Here is a 16,149-nt window from a genome sequence, read left to right as displayed (position 1 = left end):
AAATTTGGTCACCTAGGGGAAGGTAAAGAACATTTCTGGATTTGATTTTCCTTTTCTTCAGAAAATTGTTAAGTAATTTTGTAGTTCACTGTGTCACTATATCAATTTAGTGATCAATTCAAATGATCATGGTTTTCCAAAAATTTCTATGAAGTCATTATTAAAAGAGCTTGAACATTTTTAATGATGTGGGAAAAGTAATAGAAATAATAGGCTTGGCTTTTCACTCAATACCCAATAATATGAATGTTATAGGACAAAATATGAAGCATTTTAAAAGAATCTTGGCTTTTCCAGCCTGGTTCATATTTTGTTGAAGATAACATGCTATATCTGGAGACATAGGGAACACTACACTGTCTTTTACCTATATTATTTATATTGTTTTTCCTTCATTGACCTCCTCCCCCATTACCATGTACCTGATATTTAATTAATGATGAACTGTTCCCATTTTCTGTATAAACAGAAGCAAGACTTTTACATGCTGGATTCTTTCACTGCAGTGCCTTTCTGCCTATCTTATCCTGGAGAATGTCAAGATGTAATTCTCTCTAATACTCTAGCTGCTGTATCATTTGGTTAAAATCTCTATTTGAACATTTTTGCCAAATTTCTATAGTTAGTAGGATATATACTTTCCCTGCTAGGCTATGTCCTCCAGGAAAAATATCTATCATAGAATATAGCCAGAAATCCTGGTTTTGATATGTTGTAGGAGATCAAAGATATGTCTTATATAAATGAAGAATGGAATGAATAAAAATAAGAAAGGGCCATAGGAATGAATAGAAAAACCTTCATGAATTGTCTCATTAATCAGAGAGGGTAAACATATTGCAAAACTAACTGATGCCTATTTCTGCCTTGTAATGTACGTTGATAAACAGCAGACAATTCTCCACAAATTAGAGCAGACAATTAATGGCAACACTTTCTAAATTAGTGCTCTGAAACCATTTGTTGCTGTTTTTTGCAACTTAGGAGTGACTGTGACATGTCCCGAGCAATACAATGTCAAGAAGAACGTCATGGGTTCATTTTTGGCTACAATGGTTAAATATCTAGTGTGCTTTCCCTTCTTTTCCTCTTTCTCCCACTTCAGTGAAGCTAGAAAAAGAGAAGTCTAAGATAGAGGAGCCACATGATGGAAGAAGCTCAGATCCCTAAGTCACTACCTGGAGGAAATCTACTCAGAATTTCAATGAGTAAACAACATTGGACCTTACATGAGAGAGAAGTAAACTTTTAGCTTATTATGCTGTGTGTTGTTTGTTATAGAAGCTAGGGTTAATTACCATGACATTGCATAAAAATGAGTAATCTCAAAAACATAATGGTCGTATAAAAAGCAAATTGCATACTATATATAAAAATATTAAAAGCATAAGTAATGTTATTTTGTATACATATATAATAATAATACACAAATGTGCATGGAAAGAGAACTACATTTAAAGACGGAACAACAGTTGTAGTGGAGTAATCAGGAAGTTTCGATTGTTTCTGTAATGTTTTGTTTTTATTAAACAAGTTCTGAGTCAATTTTGACAAAATGTTAGAATTTAATAGAGCTGAGTGTGGAGCAGTGGATGTTTGCTATATGATTTTTTGATGATTTTTTTCCCTATATTTTGCAATATCCAAAAATCAACTTTTAATGATTGGGAGGAATTCAGAGAGAGGCCTATAAATCCTGAATAGTTGGGGAGAAAATTTGTACATATTCATCAAGCTTGTAAAGTTAGATTTAAGCACAAATCACAAAACTTGAAACAATGGATGTCTTTTCCGGTAATGGAGGAATGTATTTATCCTTAGAAAGTATAAACCTATGAGTTGCCCCAGAGTTGGAACAGTTTAAAAATACAAAGTGAAGCAGGGATTAGTCAGATTCATAACCACAGCACAAATTGTTGGAATACACTCACCACGGAGAAGAGGTATGCGTGCCCAAAAGAGATCTCCCTGGGAACAGTCTGGCCCCGGCATCTGGGACATCTCTGCTTTCCAGTCAAGCATGATCATTTGGCCCCATCTAGACCTACTCTCACCCATTCCTGCACCTAGTTTTTAGCCCCAGGCAAGTGGCACAAATTGCAGATGTCCTTGGCTCAGCTCCACATCCGTCTGGCTGCCAGTTTTCTTAGTATTTGCTGCCCAGGCAGTTCACAGCTGGGGTGAGTGCCTATGTAGCCCCCTCAGCCCAGGGCGGGACCACAGTTGCAGACTTAGTGTGTGTCTGCCCACCAAGCAGGAAAGGAGTACCTTGATCACACCTCCAGGTTTACTCCTGCAGCTGCCGTGAATTCAGTTGTGTTGGTTCACAAACCGGGCCCCACACTAGGAGGGCAAGGAGAGACTGAAGGAAAAGGCAGAGTGCTCCAGATTGGTAGGTGGCAGTGCTAATAACAAGGGAGCTTACGTGCGAGGTTTGTCCTGGACAGCTGCAAGACGAGTAGAGCTCTGCACATGACTCCCAGAATCTTAACACTTTACACAGAGGTCTTAACAGGGTTCAGTCACATTTTCCATCCAGATGGTCTCAACAACCCTTTACTCTCTCAAGGCTGTGTCACTGGAACAGCTCCCAGTGTGGGCACGGGGGGCAGAATGTACATTTCAAGGACAGGGAAGGGATGAGGAGCCCCGGTCACAGGCGGTCCCGTCCTCCCCATGACCTCTTCCAACAAACTGGAAAGTCTTTGAAGTTTGCCTGAGCCTCCCACATCCTCTTCTGGAAACCTTCCCCACTCAGTTACATTTCGTTTCATTTTTTAAGTACCTCTGCCACCTTTGAACTCCATTCACCATTGAAACTGCAGATGGTCTAATGCTCTCATTTTCACTTTGACTAAAACTTATTCACACCAATGTGTTAACTCCCTAATGTTTTAACACTTTTAAGCTTTCGACCTCTAGCTGTAGAAAGACTTTGTCTCCATCAGTAGCAATGAGTTTTTTAAAAAGTGTCAGTTTCAAAAATCGAATATGTTAGTTATTAACATAGGTAACACTTTTTTAGTGCTATGTTCCAGGCACTCTTAGAAATGTTTTAACATGTATTAACACATTTAATCCTTGTTAGCGATTCTATAAAATGGCACTATCGTTATCCTTGTTTTGCAAATGATGAGTACAGAGCCCAGAGTAGTGAAGTGATGTTCCCGAGGTCAAACAGATAAGCAACGGAGAAGCCAGGATTAGAAAAGTTCAGATAATAATATTCCAGCTTTGGGGAAAAAGAAATAGGAACTTTGCCACATAAAAATATAACATGGTGATTCATGATTATTTCACCACAATAAATGGTGTGAGGGAAATGAGCCAATATTTCAATTGATTAGTTACTTATCCTAACAAAATAATTTCTTCGTTGCTTATCATATTTCCTTCCTTAGTAGGCAACACAATGATTGCTGTGTAATCATTAAAGGAACACTTGAGTAGGAGACAGAGAATAGATCTAGATAATTTTAAAAGTTCTTTCTGCTCTAACAGTCTGTGAAAGGGTCTTGTTAGTTTTTTGGCTATATTTTATTATAGTCTGTTGCTCTGATAACATAATCATCTGATCACATCTTAAGCATTTAAAAAAAGAAAGACTTTGTCCCTAATGTGCACTGTTCAGTGTCTTAGTTTTGAGCCCTATTATTCAGCTGATCGTGAGCCAACTGGTGAGTCCTAATACCTGTTGAACAGTCATTCCACTTCAGACAGGGTCTCCAGCGCTGATTCAGTTCTGGAAAGGATAGTGTGTATTCAGACGTGAGGCACCTGGGGTCCAGTGGAAAGGGCTAAGTATAGCCCACTTGGCAGCAATGAGGCAGCAAAGCTTAGAAGACACTGGGAAGCGGAAATAGGCTTAGGGGCAGAGACAGAAAGAAAAACCCAGATAGCAGGAGGAGGACACGGACATCAGGAAGTGTAAACAACAAATTGGTCTCAGTGAAGACTCATACCAAGCATCATAGTGAAACCTAACATCCAGAAGAGTATGTTTATACGAATGATCAGGGCACATCCTTGTGAGGCTGAAAGGCAAGCAACATCAAAGGTCCAAGTCGACATGCTGAGAGTTGTACCAGGGAAATCTATAAATAGGGAAACTCCAGCCCAGAAATCTGGAAATTATGTGTTAGGGGGATTCTACTTCCTGGACAAGGAGAAAAAGGAGAGGATTCAAGTTCAAGTCTAAGCTACAAATGAGTCTCAGGGAACAAGGCAGAACTGGGGAGCAAGTTCAGAATCACATAAACTGCATGGTAAGTTGAAATCTGGTCCCAGGGTGTTCTGATGGAGCTGCTTACATGAATCTTGCCCCAGATACTCTTTCAAAGGAGAGATTTTTTGCCTTATCAATACTTTCAGAACTAAGCACTGCCTTTTCTTCTAGTTCCTCATGTGAGAGCCCAGCAAGAATTGATTTTTGTGTAGCCATGATGTCAGAGGAAGGAATGTGAACCTGATGCTTGCAGGGTTTATGGAAGAGCAAGGGCAATGCAGTCCCTGTTACATTGTCTTGTTACTGATGAAAGGGAGGTTGAGAGAGGGTGTATCACTCATTGAGAAAGCTTCCTTGAGTATGCACCAAAGCTGAGACTCAGAATCTGGAACCGAACAGCCACATTTATCCAGAGGTGAGCAGAAGCCCAGTTAACGTGTCAGCAGTAGCAGCCAAATAATTCTTGGTTTATCTGCAAGGGCTTGGGCAGCCCATCCAAATGTCTTGTCTTGAGAGCTACTAGGCAAATTATTTTTTTAAAAGCTTTTAAAGTATGCACAACTATTTTTAAAAAATCTACTGAATTTAGATGAAACCTCCAGTTTCTTATCAACTTTTGGTTTTACTTTCTTTTTGGTCCATCCTGGAGACCACCCAGCCTCTACTACACCAACCTGTCTCTGTCAATACATGATGTTCTTGATTCACTTGTTCTTATCCAGTGGACCAACCCTGAAACCCTCTAATTTAAATCACCTCAACCAATTAACTTCCGTTTCTACAACTGAATTACAGAGCACGATTAGGGAAAATCCATAATTATGTGAACTGGAATGCTTACTGGCGTATGACCTCTGACATCATCTGGACCCTCAGGGCCACTCATTTTATATGCATTTTGTTAACTGTCTTAACCACGATTGTATAATTGGACTCAACTCTCAAGTTTTATTTTTTATTCTCCTTAAAAATGTTAATGTCGATACTTTTTTGAACACAGACACGTTAAACTTAGTAGATGGTGTTGATTAATAGTGTTGAGTACGTTAACTTTAGGTGTTATTCCTTACAATTATATAAATAAACCATGCAGTAAGTATATTATATTAATGGTATTTTTAAGTCCAGGTATAAGGAAAAATATTTTATTTTTTCCCAAATGATAGATCATATCAGAAGTTTAAAAGTTTCCATTCTTTTTGTTCTAACATAAGCTTTCTACTCATCTCTGCGTACAATCTCATCTACTCACATGGCTTTATATACCACTTAAAATCACCAACGTATATTTTAGGTTCAGAAAACTGTTCTGAACTTAAGTGACTATTGGACCCCCTTGGATGTCTTGTAATTGTTATCTACAGTTTCCTGCCCACCCACCTCCTGTGTTCTGTATTAAGCAGCACACCTCAGCATTAACCAAGACAAAATCTGGGAGTCATTTCTTGTCACCAACAAATGCTAATAATGCCTCTCCTGCCACCAAAATATTTTCTAATCTTTCCACTTATTTCCATCCTCAATTCCCATGCCACTGTCCTAGTTTAGAAAACCAGCCTCATGTATAAAATTGCGAGCACCCTCTTTGCCTCTACAGTTTCCTCTAACTGGCCTCTAGCTGGCCTCTAACTCTAACTGGCTTCCTTGTCTCTAGAGTTTCCTCACTCTAACCCATTCTTCACCCAATCTAACTCCTCACCTCCCATCACCACAGTCGCAGCTAGAATGACCTTTTCAAAATGCAAACTTAAAAAAAAAAAGCAAACTTGATTATATCGATCCTGAGATATATATCCTTTAATGTTCTCCCAATGCTGTTAGGATATGAACACCTTAGGATGGCTTTTAAGCCTTCCCATGACCTAGATCCCGCCCATCTTTCTGGCTTCTTGTTCCATCTCCCTCAATTTTTCTCTTTCTCTAGAAGGAGTTTCTGGTTATCTGTTATTAACTTCTAGCTTAATTTCACAATGGTCAAAAAATACAGTTGGTATGATTTCAGTTCCTTGACATTTGTTTTGATTTGCTTTAAACCCCAGCATGTGGTCACTTGGAGCAATGTCCCGTGTCATTTGAAAAGAATATACACTTTGCAGTTGTTAGGTGGAGCAGTCCCATTTGTTTTTAAGGTCCAGTTTCTCAACAGTGCTGTTAAAAATCATCTATATATGTTCACTATGTATTTTTTCTGTTTGTTCCATTAGTTTTCAAGAGAAGTATGTTAAAATCTCCACTATGATTGGAGATCTTAGTTTTGTCAGTGTTTCCTGGAGTGTTTTTTAAGGCTATAGGTTGAAGTGCAAACAAGTTCAGAATTATTATATCATTGTGGTGTATATATGTCTTTTTCAATATGAAATATCCACCTTTATCTCTAATGATGCTTCTTGGAGATTGTTTGCTTTATCTGATATTATGACATGTAAAAACATGGGGGTATAATTTACCTTAAAATTATTCTTGTTCTTACTTTTAAAGTGAGTCTTTTTTAAGTGACATATACTTAAGCTTCATTTTTGTTATTTAGTCTGGTAACCTTTATCTTTTAATTGTAATGTTTACTTTTAAATTTAATGTAACTATTGGAATATTGGGTTTAGATCAATCACCTTACTACCTTTCCTACTTGTCCCACTTATTCTGTGTTTTGGCTTGGATTCACACATTGCAAAATTTTGTGTTACAAGCAAAGTCAAATATGTTGAAAACAACATGTTAATTATACAACCTTATGCCAAACACAGATATAATATAGTTTGCCTGCAGGATACATTCTTTATCATAATTAAAGTCACTGTAATCAAAACCAAATGAAACAATTTGACTTTGGAGTGATTCTGTATTTACTATGTAAGATCAAGTATAGTGTAGTAGATGTACCAGAACGATGAAAGTACAGAGTTCTATCTTTATGATTATTACAGGGTAATTTTTATACATTTTTCATTTTTATACTGCAAACTTTGTGGGGATATACACTTTGGAATAATGAAATAAATTATAATATGTTAAATATCTTTTCCAAGAGCCAGACTCTTTCAGTATAATATAACGAGCAGGCTGTTTGTTAGGGTTAAGAAGACTTATGAAATTTCTGGAAGCCAATCCTAACCTAAAATCAAAATGTATGGTCATTATTCGATACAGAAGGGACCAGTAATAACACATTTTTCATTATAATTTTGTTGCAAACAACTCAATTGAAAGGATTCCATTTCAAAGAACATCAAAACGAGCCAGAAAAATAGGTTGATTATAGCGAGCGAGGAGAAAACCAAAAGAAATCATTGCTTCTTTATTAGATAACTTGAAAAAACATATCAAAAGTCTCCCCAAATCAGCTACTTAAAAGTTTCAAATACATTTTTTTAAAAAGAGCAAGAAGAAAGGAAAGAAGAGAACCTTTATACTCTTAGAAAGGACTAAAATGCTGAGAGTTGGCTGTAAATAAACTGGGTAGAGGGCAAATTAAATGAAGACACTACTTAACTGAGCTCCATACGCTGCAGCTTGCCTGCCTTAAGATTTAGGTGAACCACTTTTTTTTCTTTTAATCACTTGGGGACAGTGTCTGGCTATGGGACATTAACCTCTGGAACCACAAAGCCAGGTGCTGTTTGGCCTCAGCCCAGGACTGCCCTTGGCTTAGACCAGCCAAGTTATTGGCTCTGCCTCCTTCCTGGCCTCTCAGCACCCACTATTTATATTTATGCTTTAGCAGAAATTACAAATAACTACGTGCCAGACACTGTGGGAAATGCCAAAATTATGGAAACTATAAATGTTAAGCCTGAAAATGCCAAAAACTTTTTTTCCCTAGAAGTATAATTTCTAAAGCTGAAAAAACTGGATGATGTGGTGCATGGATTTTAACCAGCACGTCTCATTAAAAACACATTCCAAGAGACTGTGTCATCTGTTTTCATAGTGGTATCACGTGGGTTTGGTTAAAAAACAAGGTATGTTTGGAGCATTTCAAAAACCTCCTACTCAGCCCTAAAGTATATCTCTTGATAGTCAAAGACCCCAGAAATTATATCAGAGTCTATCCTTTTTCAGAAGTGTTAATAATGTTGTCCTATTTCCCATCGTGCTCATAATCTTGACATTCATACTTTGCCATTTTCTTGGGATAAATTCCCAGAACTATTGGCACACAATCAAGCACTTTAAAAAGTTTAAATATACAGTTGACCTTTGAACAGTGGGATGGGGTGGAGAGGTTAAGGGGCATGGACCCCCCCATGCAGTGGAAAATTTATTTATCATTTTATAGTCAGCCCTCCTATATGGCAGTTCCATATCTGCACATTCAACCCATGGTGGATCTTGTAGTACTATAGAACGTATTTACTGAAAAAAATCTGCATATAAGTGGATCTGTGCAGTTCACACTATGTTATTCAAGGTTCATCCGAATTATCATATTGTCCTATAACGTAATTAATGATTTCCTAAATTGCCTGTAAATATGTGAAGTCTAGGTCATGGATCAAGTATAGAATTCAGATCCCTAAAGGGGCACTCAATTTCTAAAGTCCAGTTCTCTAGAACTAAGGTTTCTCCTAACAGAAGTCAAGGATTAAACCAGCAGAATAAAAAACTGACCGATGAAGTGTCAGATGATAGGGGTTCACGTATTTATTCTAGTAGTTATTAGCTGCAGAAACTTGAGAAAGTCAAACTTCTTCTCTGAGCCTCAGTCTCATACTTAAAATTTCGTGGCACAACTAGGTGATTTTCTGGTTCTGGTTCGGCTTTGTGATTCTGTGATGTAAGTGGGAAATTTAAAAGGTCAATATGGACATTTATGTTCTCCAAAATCTCACTCTGTCCTTGTTTCAACGGTCAGTTAAGCCTGAAATGTGAGAGGTTTCCTTCGGTTTAAATTTGCTAAAGAACAATGAACTTCCTGGATTCATTCCTTACTTAAATAGTAAATGCTTAGAACTTGGATCTTACAATGATAAGTAGGATACCATCCCCTCTCCTGAGAAACTCAGACGGTCATGAGTAAAAACCATCACACAAATGATTAGCAGAAGAACAACAACAGTCTGTAGGGATGGAAAACTGAAACTTCAGCCAGGATGGCACAGATAGACTTCTCAAGTGAGGTGCCATTTAAGGTAACGTTTTAAAGATATATAAGTGTTTACCAGGTAGATAAAATGGAAAAAGGTATTTCTTTGACAAATGGCACATGGAAGATACATGGAAGACCAAAATATTGAGTAAATCCGGAAAAATAATTACATCTAATTTACCACTAAAAGAAAAAAATGCATTGTCTTTTCCTGTTGTGAAACAAATAAATGTGATTTGGAGATCTTATGCCATTCACAGATCATATTTGTCAAACATTCAACTTTTGTCCACTGTAGATTTTTTTCAATAAATAACTTTTTTGGTATACTTTTCTTATTGTAGGGAAAGTCCAAATCTTTCTTTGGTCTTGATCCTGGTGGATTTTTAATACTTATCAATAATACTGAGGTTCTTTTCTATTCTTAAATATTATATTCAGTTCCTCTAACTTTCTTTTAAAATTATAGTTAATGCCACTCCATGCAGTAGCCACCAGATGGTAATGAAGAGCAACCTAGCTCCGTAGTCTTCTGAGGACCAAATATATTGCCACTGTGTCATGTTACGTGTTCCTGGGTTTGTTTGTTTGGAAAATTTAGCTGTAAATGCTGTGTTGGTTTGATGGTCAGCCAGTATACACCTGTGATACTTTGATTATTTACTTTCTGTGAATCTGATTTGTGCGTTAGATTCTGTATTGAGGATTAAAAAACATACTGAGACATACAAATACCTTACATTATGCTTTTCTTCAAAAGTTTTTGTTATTTAAACAATTTGAAAGGGCAAAATATCTGTGTCTACAATGATTAGTGAAAATAAATAATCCTTTATGCTAATTTAATTTTTCTTCTGGTTATGAATATATTTGAAGTAGGAGTCTCTTCACATCACAAGTAAAAATATTGAGAAAATAAAAATAATGCAAACACATACAACAAAATTGCATGAAATACACAATGTATTCCACATCTTTACTACCTGGGCTTATTTAATTGCCAAATATATTTACTATATACTGTTTTTTGTAAACTTTATAAAACAAATGGTGATATTTCTTCAAAGGCTTAAGCCCTTTTTTTCCTTAAAGAAAGTTAAAAAGTGTTTTATTTGAATAATTGTACCATTACATAATTTTCTTTGCTACTGTTTTATATTCCTCAAAAGTTCTATAACGAACATGTATTATTTGGCTGATTAAAAAATCAAAAAGACAAACACAACATTGTAAATCAACTATACTCCAATAAAAATTTTTTAAAAAAATCAAAAAGACAAAATTCAGAAATAGTGATTCATTCAGAACTTCAATAATGGCTCAGGAATGTTTAACATCTATATATGCTCACATATCATGAGTAAGTCCTTACCTGTGTCACAAAAAACTGCCCATCCAAAGAACAACAATGGAGATAAGTTATTACAAGATTCAGGATTCTCTAATAATTTCATACCACTTATTTGGGGAAGGATTTAATGGCATTTGAAAGGCAAGAAAATACCTGTTGAATGGACACAGCATTAAATTTTTGTCATACCCCAAAGTTTCAATAAACATTTAGTCTTACATCCCCATACCACTTTTGACAGATTAGGGTTCTGCAGAGAAACAGAACCAATAGGAACCGAGAAAGAGCGAGGGGTGGGGGAGGGGGGAGAGAGAGAGAGAGATTTTAAGAAATTGGCTCACACAATAATGGAGGCTGGCAGGTTCAAAATCTGTAGGATAAGTTGGCAAGCTGGCAACCCAGGGAAGAGTTACAGATTCAATCTGAAGGTCTGCTGGCAGAATTCCCTCTTCTTCTGGGTAGGTCAGGCTTTTTTCTTTAAGGCCTTCAACTGATTGGATGAGGATCACCCACATTAGGGAAAGTAATTTCCTTTACTCAAAAGTACTTTCACAGAAACATCTAGAATAATTTTTGACCAAATATCTAGGTATTGTAGCCAAGCCAAGTTGACACACAAAATTAACCTTCACACCACTCATAGAAAATGCTATTCAATTGTTCTATGAAATATTTCAGGCATAGAGAAAAGTATATGGTGATAGCTAGTCTTCAAAATGGCCACCCAATAAACCATGGTTCCCATGGGCATCCTCTTTGCATGGTTATGGTTTGGTCTTATAACTTGATTTGACCAATACAATGCAATACTGGTGACACTCTGACTTCTAAGGCATGTTCTTAAGAAGTCTTGCAGCTTTAGCCTAGCTCTTGTAGTGTTTGCTTTGGGGAAGCCAGTCGCCACGTAAAAAAGTCTGACTCTCCTGAGAGCATCATGTTGTGAGGAAATCCAAGCTAACTAAGTAGGGAGGCAAAAGACAGAGACAGACAGACAGACAGACAGACAGACAGACAGACAGACAGAGATCCAGTCAACCCTCCAACTGTTCCCAATATCCTAGCTGCTGTGTCAGTTATGTGAAGCAATAAGCTCTCTTCATAGCCAGCTTGGTCAAACCTTCAGGGCACCACAGCCCCAGATACCATCTAACTGCAACAGGGTGAGGGGCACCTCCATGGAGAACCACCAGATGAGCCTGGTCAAACCATGAAGACTGAGAGAGCATCATAAATTTCTGTTTCAAGCCAGCGAGTTTTGTAATGTTTTGTTCTACAGCAATAGATGGTCAGAACAATATCAAAAAGTAGCATAATGAAGACTCAAGTCCTCACCACCAGATTTATCAATATTTAACATTTTGCCATATTTGCTTCATTAGATAAATAATTGAAGTAGCCAGTGTTCCTCTTCCTATTCTAGTCCTTTCTTCCTCTCCACAGATAGCCTTTATCTCTAATCTGGTGTTTATTTTTTCATGCAGGTTTGTCACTACATGTATACCCATTAATAATGTACAACATTATTTTCCATGTTTCAAATTTTGTATAAACAGTAATTTATTGAAGGTATTATTAGTCTGCCACTTGTTTATTCTGTTTACATTATATTCTTGGTATATATCTATATTGATATATATACCTGATTTCCTTCAGTTTAATTGCTTTATAGTGCTTCATTCACACCACAATACAATGTATCCATTTCCCTGTTAAAGGACATTTAATTTGTTGCTACTTGCCCACTATTACAAACAATAAACTATTTTGTAGGTCCCTTGTTGTGAATATGTTTGAGAGCTTCTATGGGTTATAAGACAGGCATGGGATGGCCTCATCACAGGTTATGATCACGCTTGACTTATGTATACGTATCGCCAAATGGCTTTCCAAATTGGTTGTATCAATCTGTATTACTCTTGAAACAAGACAACGCAGACAGAGAAAGACAGATACTGTATGATCTCACTTACATGTGGAATTTAAAAACTGAACTCATAGAAACGGAGTAGATTGGTGGTTGTCAGGGGCTGGGGTGAGGGAAATGCAGATATGTTAATCAAAGAGATTTCAAACTTTCCATGAAAAGAAGAATAAGTTTTAAGGACCTAAAGTATAGCATGAAGACTATAGTTAACAATACTGTATTGTATACAGGAAATTTGCTGAGAGTAGATCTTAAATGCTCTTAACACACACACACACACACACACACACACACACGGTAACTCTGTCAGGTGATGGATGTGTTAACTAACATTATTGCAGTAATCGTTTTACGATGTACACATATATCAAAATAAAATAACGAAAACGAATGTTATCAAATAGTTCTTCAAGGAAATGCAATAAAATCTTGACCCTTTCATTTTCTGGTCATGTAACCACCAGCAAACTATTTAACATTTTTAAGCTTCAGTTTCCTTACCTATAAAATGAGCGAAATAATACCTAAGTGTAAATGTAATTTTCTGAAGATTTAAATGAGATTATCTATTAATAAAGGATAATTGCTATTATTGTAATAAAGATTATTATTATCATTATTATGTTTGACATAAGAAAATCACATATGCCTCTGTGGCTTAATGAATTTAAAAAATCATTACATGTTCATTACTTTCATTTTGTTATAGTTGAAGGAAGACCACCACTGTTATGTGCTGAATTGTGTTCCCACCAAATGCATACACTGAAGTCCTAACCCTAGTGCCTCAGAATGTGACTCTACTTGGAAATAGACATTTTTAAAAGATAACTTAGTTAAAATTAGGTCTTTAGGGTGGACCTGATCCAATATGTCTGATGTCCTTACGAGAAGAGGAAATTTGGACACAGATGACATGCATACAGAGAAAAGTCCATGTGACACAGTGAGAAGACCACCAACAAGCTGCAGAGAGAGGCCGCAGAAGAAACCACCAAGCTGACACCTAGATCTCAGACTTTTAGTCTCCAAAATTGAGAGAAAGTTAACTTCGGCTAAAAAAAAGAAAAAATAGCAAGACAATATATTTATCATATGATAGGCACTTGGCAGCAAATTGAACAATATATTTAATTTTGAGCACTACTGGGTATGCATAAATTGCCCTTGCTAACCATTACTATTAGATGCTGAAAAAAACTATCACTTTTTTTTCAGCATCTAATAGTATTTTTTTTCAGAAACTTTGAAAATACACATACATGAATGCAATCAAGGGAATGCTCCTTCTAATACTTAGTACTTTGTATAAAGTTTATAGAACATTCACACACACACACACACACACACACACAACAGTCATGGCTCTTTGGAGTCTGATATAAAGTAGTACATCTGTAATTACTCTGAGAATTCACTCTACTCACTCCAGAATTCAAGGTCTAACAAATAAAATAATGCTTCGTGCATCATTAGTTATTTGCAAATAAGCCTTAAAGTATTTATTAAATTCATTACTTGGATTCCAAGCCCTTAAAATGTATTATAAATATAAATATACTTGTTATAAACTATTGGACTTTCGAATGAAGCAAAAGCTGATTGATATAGGAAAGCTAGTATTTCCTATTATAGTTTAAATTAATGTAGGATCTTAGAGATTCTTAAGGGTTTCAAGGGAGATTCTTATACTTTTCCCAATGTCCAATTTGGTCATGGACAATCACAAAAATACTTAATTAATAATTTAAAATATTTACTATAATAGTTGACTTTCCAATTTCATGTATAGAAATTATTCAGATGATACACATATTGCTTAAATTTTATTTTCTTTCAAGTAATCACATTGAAACAACTAAATCTACATTAATTATATGGCAAATAAAGAAATACTTATTTTGAAAGTAGTAATCAATTATGAAATATTTTTTCAAGTAGATTCTAGTAAGGTGCCCCAGCTTATCTCATTTTAATGCAGTAACCATTAAAACAACAGACACAGTGTTGAGATGTCTTAATAATAGAGATAAAAATCCAATAATAACAAACCAAAAAATAGGTAAATTTTTGTAGGAGTGTTGTTTTAATACAAATTAGGAAAGGCATGGCTACAGAATATCAAATCAATTCTTTTCACCTATCCTAAATTTTGGGACAGAGAAATACATTAATGTAAAAATAATCAATATCTTCTATATTCTCAGAATTGAAATATTTCAACTAGGTTTATAACTACAAGCCCTCAGAATTTAAAGCAGTAATTCACATCATTACCCTCGTCCAATAGTTAAAATTGGTTCAATGTTTTACCAAAAATGATTATGGAAAGAGAAACAGGTTGAACTCTTTCAAGTCATTCATTTTATTACCACCGCAAATTTTTGTGTACCAATCTACTTGCCATTTAATAAGTTGATAAAAATCAGGCTGAGTACTTTCAAAGGAGACTCAAGATCTACATAATAATCTACGGAAACTGGCAATGGATAACTTTATCAAATGGGATAGAAATGTTTGTCACATATTAGTTACAAATGTTTGTTTGCCTGTTTGGTTGACTGTTCTGTTATACATGTCATCTTTTATATTAAAACATTAGTCCATACTATGGATGTTCATAGCCTTTGAGAATCTGATAACAGTTATGAAGAGTCACACAGAAAAAAAAAGCACATGCTTACATGAATACAAAATTCTGTATAATTTTCAGGACGTTTCATAGGCATTGTGGACAAAGTGTCTATCCTAAGACTTTAGCAGTAAGGTGATCTTTATTATTTGTATCCCACCATATCAGATGTAGACCTTTATGACACATTTATAATATGTTGCTGACTTAACATAATGATGTTTGAGGGTAGTGCACATGAACATGGCAAAGACTCATGCCAACTTTAAAGAAGGAAGTTATAGGTACAATTTTAATACCTTCATATTTCTACACAGATATATACAGAAAAAATTTACTCACAATCTGGGCCATAATGGATAGGAGTTTATATGGAAAATAATAGCATATTTAATGATATTTGTAGGTTAAAGTAGATTGTAATTTTTTTAAATACTGGATTTTATTTTAAAACTCATAGTAACAAGACAGATATATGTACACACACATATTTTAAAGATTTTGAACTGTAAAACCCAACATAACTTCTTTAATAGTACAAAGGTAGCATAAATGAAAGGCTATAATATAAAATAAAATGAAATATAAATGTCTCTACTATTATCTGCAGCTGATCTCAAGTACTATACACCAGTTAACAAAAATATAATTGGAAGTAGCTAGATGAGAGGAGGAATCTTCTTTTTATCCCTTTGAAGGTTTTCGTTTCACATACTCAAAACTGGAATTTTAAAGATAATTTGTCTTTAACAATAGGGAACTTTTTTTTCCTAACGCCATTGTTTTCTTTTCTAATATATATAATTGTAAGGAAAAGTAGAAAAGACTGAATTAGGTTTTAGAAAGTATAGGAAAGTACTAAGATTGGAGAAATAATATAATACGATATAATAATGTAAAGTATTAGCAGCTTTTACAAGGATAACCTGAG

Source organism: Hippopotamus amphibius, chromosome 3 (genome assembly GCF_030028045.1).
Source record: "Hippopotamus amphibius kiboko isolate mHipAmp2 chromosome 3, mHipAmp2.hap2, whole genome shotgun sequence".
NCBI lineage: Eukaryota > Metazoa > Chordata > Mammalia > Artiodactyla > Hippopotamidae > Hippopotamus > Hippopotamus amphibius.
This window is presented reverse-complemented; position numbering follows the sequence as displayed.